The following is a 9,532-nucleotide window of genomic DNA, read 5'->3' on the forward strand; positions in this document are numbered from 1 at the left end:
CCATTCAAGCCTCAAGCGGAGCCTGCGGCACCACCAAGGGCAAGGTGGAGCCTGCGGAACTGTTGCGGCTCGAGAATCCACCATTCCTGAATAAAGTGCCTGGTGCTGGGAGTCTGGTGCAACGCACAGGGCCTGACCTGGTGAGAGCAGGAGTGGACCTGGTGAGACGTAGGAGGGGCCCGGACAGGAGTCAACCCACAGAGCCTAGTCCTTCCACGCGCCAGAATGGTACCTCCCAGTCCCGGCAGAGTAGTTCAGGAAGAACGGATTGTGTGGCCCTGGTTTTTCCCTAATGGGACTGATCGAGGGTAGCTACTGGGACGTAAGTCGGGACTTGATCACCCCGGCTGGGTCACCTGAGTGAGGGGTATGATGTTGGGAGACCCGAAACCCCGATGACCTTAGGATACATCACTGAGGATACGTCCCAGGTGCATCCATGTATGTATGTATTTTGTTTAGTTATTCTATTTATAGTGACTCATAGGAATAGACTACGTGACAACCAGGAATAGTCTGGTGACCACCGGAGAGACGGGTGGCAGCCGGAAATTAGACGGCACCCGGGAGCAGTATGGGTTGGCGCCCCAGCCTGTGTCTTCCGTGAGGAAGAAGCCCAACAAACCCATGGTGAGGCCTTTAGGAGGGCCATTCAAGCCTCAAGCGGAGCCTGCGGCACCACCAAGGGCAAGGTGGAGCCTGCGGAACTGTTGCGGCTCGAGAATCCACCATTCCTGAATAAAGTGCCTGGTGCTGGGAGTCTGGTGCAACACACAGGGCCTGTGTGTTGGATCCATCCTGAAAAGAAAAGGCACTGGGGGGAGGGGCTTTTGCATGGTGGTGGCCCAGGGGCCCATCATTTCTAGATCCGCCTATGAATACAGTCATAGACAGATCACACAATTGCATCTTGCAATGGGTCTGGTCCACAAGATTCTATACACCACCAAGATACCCATGTACCTGTCTAGATACTTCCTTAATGTTAACGAAGTCCACACCCACAACACCAGAGGGAGTGCAACGAACCATGTACAACCCAGATTCGGCACAAACAAGGGACTAAATTATTTTCGCTCCTATGCCACCAAAATGTGGAACGCCCTACCAACTGTCATTAAGACATGCGAATCCCTTGACTCTTTCAAAACCGCTCTCAAAGGGCACCTACGGACGGCTGCAATTCGAAACTGGCCCCTGTAAAATCGGAATCCCTCAAACACGAACGCAAGGACAACACAAGAGACGGTCACGGCCACACAGCCAACTCAAGGTATGGCCACTGAGCCAACTTGGGGACCCAACGCAGCTCCTCCAAGGAAAACAAACAAATTAACGGAGCTGAACGTGAATCCCCCCCACCGCCCACCCCTTTTTTTTCCCCCTCACTGTATATGTTTCTTTTCCCTTTTTACCTCCTTTATGATGAATTCCTGTTCTGTCTATAGAAGTGTCTATTTGTACGTCTCTAAATGTTTTGATGATTTGAACATGGTGGACCCTATTGGAAACAAGTGTAATGCTTAATTGGGTCGTCCACTCACAGTTAACAGCCTTTGTATTGAGTTTGTGCTTGAAATGTACTGTAATTCTGCAAACTGTTAATAAATTCTTCAATCAATCAATCAATCCAGTGACTCCACTAGGAAGCAAAGAACAGTCATCAATGGCAGCAAACATATGAAATGAATCATTATTCATTGCCCACTTCACTCTCAGAAAGGATTTTCACCACTCTTCATCGTGGTTAGCAAGACCAAACACTTTAGAAACTCATCTCTCAAGTTGAAAACTATATAAATGATCCCTGAAAGTATAGTCTTGCTGTGAAAGTGGTGTCACTTTCATTAACGGCTGGTCAGAAATCCTGAAAAAGCATTTGAACATGATTTGTCCCCACAAGTACAGGACTTGTGAACAAGCAGACCCCATCTCTGTTCTGTGCATAACATGTGTAATGTGATGCCTCTTGAACTGTGACTGGTAGCCTATTCCATCATGCTCTCTGTAAGAGGAGCTGTGTAGTATTGTCAATGCATTGTGTGATCTGTCTATAATATGTATTGTGTATTTATTGTGTTCTGATTTCTTTGTATCCTGAATTCCTGATGGTTGCTTGGTACAAAATGAACGTCCGCAAGCCGGGTAAAGCATCCATCCATCCATCCATCCATCCATCCATCCATCCCATTTTCAACTGTATTTTATTATATTTTGACACTTGCTTTGGCATTGTAAACATATGCTTTCTCATGCCAATAAAGCTCATTTGAATCTAATTTGATAATAATACACTTTACTTGTATGCTATAGCATCTTTCATGACAGCAGCCCAGATTGCATTACATTAAAACATAGATCAACCACTTGATCCTTCCACGGCTATTATCAGTTTTCATATTTGACATGTCTACTACTCTGACAACATCCCCTTCCTCAACACTCCACTAGGAAGCAAAGAACGGTCATCACTGGCCGCGGTTACATTACGGCTTGTCATTCCAAATAAATACTTCCGAAAAAAATACTTTGGAAGTAATGTTTTTTGCTGCGAGTTTACATGGGAAATGGTCATTCCGAATGAGTGTTTACATGGACGATTTAATATAAGACATAAGCAGGGTTGGGAAGTAACAGATTACCTGTAATGCCGTTACGTAATCAGAGTACAAAAAACGGTAACTGTAACGTCTTAGAGTACATTTTAAAATGTTGTACTTTTACTCCACTACAATTATTTTAGTTAATAGTTACTTTGTAGATATACACATATTAACCACTTTAGCCCTATATATATTTTGGACATTGCCGATCTACAAGCTCACAATGCCTAGTGATGCATTGTGAGGAAGATTTGTATACTCTTATTCTTACATTTGGCACACTTAACTGAGTTAACTCAATTACATTTTGAATTCGGGACTCTTATTTGTAACGGAGTATTTCTATATTGCAGTATTGATACTTTTACTTCAGTAAAAAATGTGAGTAGCTACTTTTTCCACCACTGGAAGTATCAATACTGCAATATAGAAATTACAAGTAAAAGTCTGGAATTCAAAATGTCCTTAAGTAAAAGTACAAAATGCAGCCTAATTAAAGTACCAAGAGCAGAAAGTACTCATTGTGCAGAATGTCCCATTTCAAGTTTTCAAATGTTTAAACATCTTTTGACAATAGCCGATCTTCAAGCTCACAATGTGTCGCATTGCAATGCCTTGTGAGCTTGTAGAACTTTTCAAATGGCCGAAATTAAGTGGTAAATGCATGTTTTGTAATAACAATCAAACTAGTAACTAAAGTTTTCAAATAAATGTAGTGGAGTAAAAATACAATATTTGGATCGGAGATGTAGTGGAGTAGAAGTAAAAATATTGGAAATTGGAAATACTCAAATAAAGTCCAAATACCTCAAAATGTTTCTTAAGTACAGTACTTGAGTAAAGGTACTTAGTTACTTTACACACCACTGCCTAACAGCTATAGCTGCTATATGACTGAGCGTACAATGTGTAGATGATTAACATCACAAATCCTCTTCCTTTATAGGTGAATTCACTGTTCCGAAAGATGGCAAGTACAAATTCAACCTTACCATCACTGAGGCGTGGTGGCCTTGGAAGAGTACTGTAGAGATCACTCGTGCGCGGTCTTCCACCTCGATGCTCTGGCTACGCTGAGCTGAAGGCAGGGGATCGTGTGTATGTCGAATGTCGACCTATAGATTGATATCTATATCCAGAACATGCACATTTCCACATCACTACATCTATCTTAAAGTGGAGTTCAGTGTCAAACTAATCCTCCTCAAGGATCCCCCCCCCCCCCCCCCCCCCCCCCAGGGGTCCTTGAGGGAGTTTCAGGGGATCCCTAGCTAAATGACAGTTTGTAACAAAATGGACCCTTATGGGTCTGTAACTCTACACTGAGAGTGTACAAATGCCTAACACTGTACACTCTCAGAGTTAAATTAACATTGATTTTGCAATATAAATTGGGGTCTCAGAGATGACAATGCCATTAAATCGGGGTCCTATAGAGCTCCGAAGTCCTGACGTCACTTTCAGTAGAGGGCGTCAATCGCCAGGTTCATGTATTTGTTTATTTGCATTGAGATCCCCATCGGCGATTTTAGGTCGCTTCATATAAGAACTGTGTTTGAAAAATAAACCGATCACCCCGGCTTTATCACTCATATGGATATGAAGCATCGACTGAAGGTGGAAATGTACAAATATACCCAAAGAGTAACAAAATAAGCGCTATAAACGGTACCACAAAATGTTAGTTAATATTACTTTCAAGCAGGTTTTTACACAATTTTGATTATTGGGACTGTCATTTTTCTATAGTAATTTTTCAGTCATATCTGTCTTTGTTTACAAAGCAAAACAGAAAATCAGAAATGGTATATGTTCCATATTATGTTAATTGACAAAACTACAATTAAATAGTTAGTTTTTGTAGAAGCCATTTCAACTTTTTTGTATATTGTTTAGAATGATCAATTTTGATTATTGGTTTATTGACTCAAGGTGCATCATTGGGTTTTGTTGAAATGTTTGGAGCTGACAAAATAGCCATTACAATTTGAATTTGTGTGTCATTGTCAAGTAAAATAAAAAAGAAAGTAAGGTCTGCACACTGGACTGAGCTCCAAAAGCTTAATGTTTTATCTTCTCACCACAGAGACATGACGAGCCTCACGGCTCTTCATCAGACAATGGACATCATAAACAAGCACCTACATATACCTGCCATTGCTGTGTCACATGACCTTTATTTAAATATGATTGACGGTGTTATGAGCACCAGCTGTGTCTGGTCATGTGACACAGCAGTGTCAGGTATATGTAGGTGCTTGTTTGTGTTGTTCATTGTCTGATAAAGAGCCGTGAGGCTAGAAGTGTCATGTCTCTGTGGTGAGAAGATAAAACGTTAGGCTTTTGGAGCACAGTCCAGTGTGTGGACTGCGGACCTTACTTTCTTTTATATTATTTACTTCAGCCCAGCACCTGGCGTTCAGTTAGTGGATGTGCGTCTTCTATTGTTTCCTATTGTCAAGTAAAAGGCCATGCTTGTGACTGCCCTAATAGTCTCTAAGTAAATGTCTAACATCTTACCATATCATCATTTTTATTTACTTTTTTTTTAAGACGGAAAGACCGGAGGCCCAGCCAGGATTCGCGTGTGTGCAGCTGCCATTTCCCTGCTGGCATCTCCAGAGGGCCTATATGGTTTTACAACCGTAAAGGCCCTATATGGTTAGGCTTAGGCCCTGTTCTGCAGGTACGCAGCCTCCAGCAAGTCTGCTCCATTTCTTTTTCATACATCTGATGTGCATGTTCTTAATGTTCACTTATACATCGCATGTCTTTAAATATATCTCCACCTCAATCAGCTGTCTCTCTGTGTATCTGTTTGTCTCTGCAACCTCCAGCAAATCCATGCACCTCTGCCGATACAACCGCTCCAGTTCCATGTGAAGCCTTGCCTGAAGCTCCATGCACTTCTGCCATAATGTCACCTCCAGTTCCATCCATCTTAGGTACGTTAGTTATGTTTGTAATGTTCACCATCATCCAATTTGTCTGTAAATGTACATCCACTGAATCCATTCTCTTTGGATCTAATAGTAATCTCAGCAAGGCAAATGGCTTCTTGGTTAGAGTGGGTGACAATGTTAAATCATAGCCGACTATTCCCATCCAGCCCATTACCTTATCAATCTCCTCCCATCAGGTAGGAGATATGGCAGCATTGGGAGTAGAACCTCCCGTTTTAGAGACAGCACATACCTCCAAGCAGTCAGGCACCTTAACGACACTCTTGCACTTCAAACACAAACTAGACGGTATGCACTTTAATTATGCACTTTAAAAATTGCTACATAATTGCACTAACCAGTTTCTTCTACTGTCTGTACTGTATACATGCGTCAAAGCTGCAGCTTGGTCCTGGTCTGGTTCTGTTTCTTGTGTCTCTTTTTGTTCTTGTCTTTGTGCTGTTGTTTATTGTGTTGTCTTGTATGTGAGAGGAAGTATCATGACAATTTCCTATCAAACTTGTTTTGAAATGGCAAATAAAATACTTGAACTTGAACTATCACACGTAAAGATGAAATTACCTACCTAGGTTCCATCCTGGAGGCTAATCTTTCCGGTGATAAAATGGCCACCAACGTAATCAAAAGTCAACCAAAGAACAAGATTCCTTTACAGGTTCTCCTCACTGGTCAACAAAAACACCTTGAAGACCTTAACAGGAGCCCTCTTACAAGGTTTCTTTGACTATGCATGCACCTCCTGGTACCGCAGCACCTCAAAGGCCCTTAAAACTAGGCTCCAGACTTCCCAAAACAAACTGGTCAGGCTCCTACTTGGCCTCACCCCCCGAACCCACCTCACCCCTGCCCACTTTGACAGGCTGGAATGGCTTAGGGTCGACGACAGAGTACAGCATCTTGCAATGGGTCTGGTCCACAAGATTCGATACACCACCAAGATACCCATGTACCTGTCTAGATACTTCCTTAATGTTAACGAAGTCCACAACACCAGAGGAAGTGCAACGAACCATGTACAACCCAGATTCGGCACAAACAAGGGACTAAATTATTTTCGCTCCTATGCCACCAAAATGTGGAACGCCCTACCAACAGTCATTAAGACATGCAAATCCCTTGACTCCTTCAAAACCGCTCTCAAAGGGCACCTACAGATGGCTGCAATTCAAAACTGGCCTCCGTAAAATCTGAATCCCCCCCCACCGCCCACCCCCTTTTCCCCTCACTGTATATTTTTCTTTTCCCTTTCCCCCCCCCCTTTTTACCTCCCTTATGAGTGTCTATTTGTACGTCTCTAAATGTTTTGATGAATTGAACAAGGTGGACCCTCTTGTAAACAAGTGTAATGCTTAATTGGGTCGTCCACTCACAGTTAACAGTCTTTGTATTGAGTTTGTGCTTGAAATGTACTTTAATTCTGCAAACTGCAAACAAAATATTTCAATCAAACTTCAATCTTTTCATGACTAATGCGCTCTCTCTGTCTTTGTGGCAGCGGTGGCCGAACGGATAGCGGAGCGGTCTTGATACCGGAAGGTCGCCAGTTCGAATCAGCTGTCCGACACGTTAAAATTACCACCGCTGGCTGAAGTGCCCTTGAACAAGGCATTGAACCACTACGATGAAATGTGTTCTATGAGCAGGGCCTGGCTGGAAACAAGTTCTTGAGCTTAGCCCAGCTACCCTGGGTAAATATAGTAATCATTTCATTTCTCTCTCTCTCTCTCTCTCTCCCTCTCCCCCCCTCCCTCCTTTCTTTGCAACCTCCAGCAAATGCATGCACCTCTGCAGATACAGTTCCATGTGACGCCTTGCCTGAAGTTCCATCCATCTTAGGTACTTTAGTTCGGTTTGTAATATTCACCATCATCCAATTTGTCTGTAAATGTCTCATTCTGTCTGTGTGTCTCTCTCTCTGCAACCTCCAGCAAATCCATGCACCTCCACCTCTGCCGATACAACGGTTCCATGTGAAGCCTTGCCTGAAGCTCCATGCACTTCTGCCATAATGTCACCTCCAGTTCCATCCATCTTAGGTACATTAGTTATGTTTGTACAAACCCTCCCGCTCACTCAGATCAGCCAACGCAGGGAAGCTTAACTCTTTGAGCGTTTCAAGGATTTCTATATAGTAGGTAGACTTCTCTATGGCCAGAATGGCGTTTTTGAATGATTTATTGAAAATTCTCTGTTGTGAATGTGTGACAACGAAAGACCTTCAGAGAAAGCTTGACTTGTCTGCTTCCAGGAAAAAAATGAACTGAGTTGATAAAATGTTTAGTTCTTGTGTTGGAAGCCATTTAAAAGAGCCTGCATTTACACTGTTTCTGTTTCTAGGACAACCAAAAAAAGTTATGCCCGGTTGAAGTTTTATTTTCTAAATAACTTTTTTTCTGCTGGGCATACATAGCCATGCAATATCTCATTTTAAAGGGTGAGTTGTCTAGTTCAATTAAAATAAAATAAAAAGTTTCTCACATGTACCACTGTAGATATTTTGCCATCTATAAATAGCATGGTCAGTCATGATCAATCTGACCTATCCAGCTAAAAGTCCCCATAGCTCTGAAATTGGAACATCATATAAACTCAATTCTTTTTTGGGGTAGAATTAGACATTCTAACGCACATTTTGATATATACCATGTTTACATAGTCTTACCAGTACCTTGTCTATTCATGCATGTATCTCAAAAACCTGTTATGAAGAAACACAGTTTTGATAAAAAACACATCCAAGGACATTGTTTTGATATGACTTGGTGCCCATGATATGTATCAAAATATAGACTTGAATGTATACTGTATTATAAAAAAGAAATTGAGTTATTACCATCTACCGTTACAGAGTAAATCACAGTTGAAACTTGCTTAGTCATATACAATAAACCTCACAATAGTGAACAAAATAGTCATGACAGGTCTAACTCATTGTAAAAGCGTCTTTTATTTTTTACGACTACTAACATAATAAAATGATAAATATTACAGAAAATAAATAGGCCTACATACAAAACAGTTACTCCTCCCCTAGCTCTGATCCATAGCTCTAAATGCGCATTTAGAGCTATGGATCAGAGCTACTCCTCCCAAATGTCCCCAAACCCAGTCCTTGACGGTGTGTGTGTGTGAGTTAACCTGACTCCGCCATATGGGGCAGCAGAGTGTACACTGTGTTCCCCCCTCCTGCTCCCATCTGGGAACTCTCAGGCAGACTTGATGCCCGGCCACAAAACGGCCTGGCCAATCAGCAGCAGCTTCTAGCAACTTCTAGCAGCAGCTTCTAGCTTCTACTAGCTGCTGCTGATTGGCCAGGCCGTTTTGTGAGCAACTTCGCTTCTAGCTGCTGCTGATTGGCCAGGCCGTTTTGTGGCCGGGCATCAAGTCTGCCTGAGAGTTCCCAGATGGGAGCAGGAGGGGGGAACCCAGTGTACTCTCTGCTGCCCCATCTGGCGGAGTCAGGTTATGTGTGAGTAGGCTAAATAAAAAAAACACCCAAAAACTGCCCCCCCTGAAATGAATGAATGAATGAATCCGGTTCAGTGTCGGAGAACGCCATCGCAGTCTTGACTCTTCATCCTCCTCCTCCTCCTCCTCATCTGATGCCAGTTCTAAATATATAAAAAGAAATAAACATTTTAGCTGTAGTCAGTGCACGCTACTATTACATGGCGTTTTACCCGGCTGCTGGCGATCAATGATTTTATTGTGCAGTGTCTTTGTGGGCCGAGTCGTGGCATGACAAATACAAATAGATGCTTGTATAAGTAGTATCACGATAAAATAATATGGCAACGTTAGAATGAAACACCAATGAGTGATCGGTGGTAATGTAGCTAGCTGCCCAGGGTATATCCAGCACCATTGCGTCGCAATCATCCAGCAACATTGGTACTGGCTATTGCCCGGGCTTGTGGCCCGGCCAATAGCCAGTACCATTTGTGCAGTGTTTGTTAGCAACTACTA

General features: G+C 42.6%; 1 long non-coding RNA gene across 2 annotated transcripts; it reads left to right on the forward strand.

The window, feature by feature from the left end:
* The first annotated feature begins 4,910 nt into the window (after positions 1–4,910).
* LOC306923555 lies at positions 4,911–7,651 on the forward strand. Of its 2 annotated transcripts, XR_013790080.1 has the most exons (5): positions 4,911–5,035; positions 5,157–5,289; positions 5,441–5,548; positions 7,337–7,402; positions 7,495–7,651. It is a non-coding gene; the product is annotated as an uncharacterized lncRNA (long non-coding RNA). The 2 variants fall into 2 exon arrangements; XR_013790079.1 differs by having other exon boundaries at positions 7,337–7,651.
* The last annotated feature ends 1,881 nt before the right edge of the window (positions 7,652–9,532 follow it).

This window comes from Electrona antarctica, assembly GCF_951216825.1.
Source record: "Electrona antarctica genome assembly, chromosome: 5".
Taxonomy (NCBI): Eukaryota; Metazoa; Chordata; class Actinopteri; order Myctophiformes; family Myctophidae; genus Electrona; species Electrona antarctica.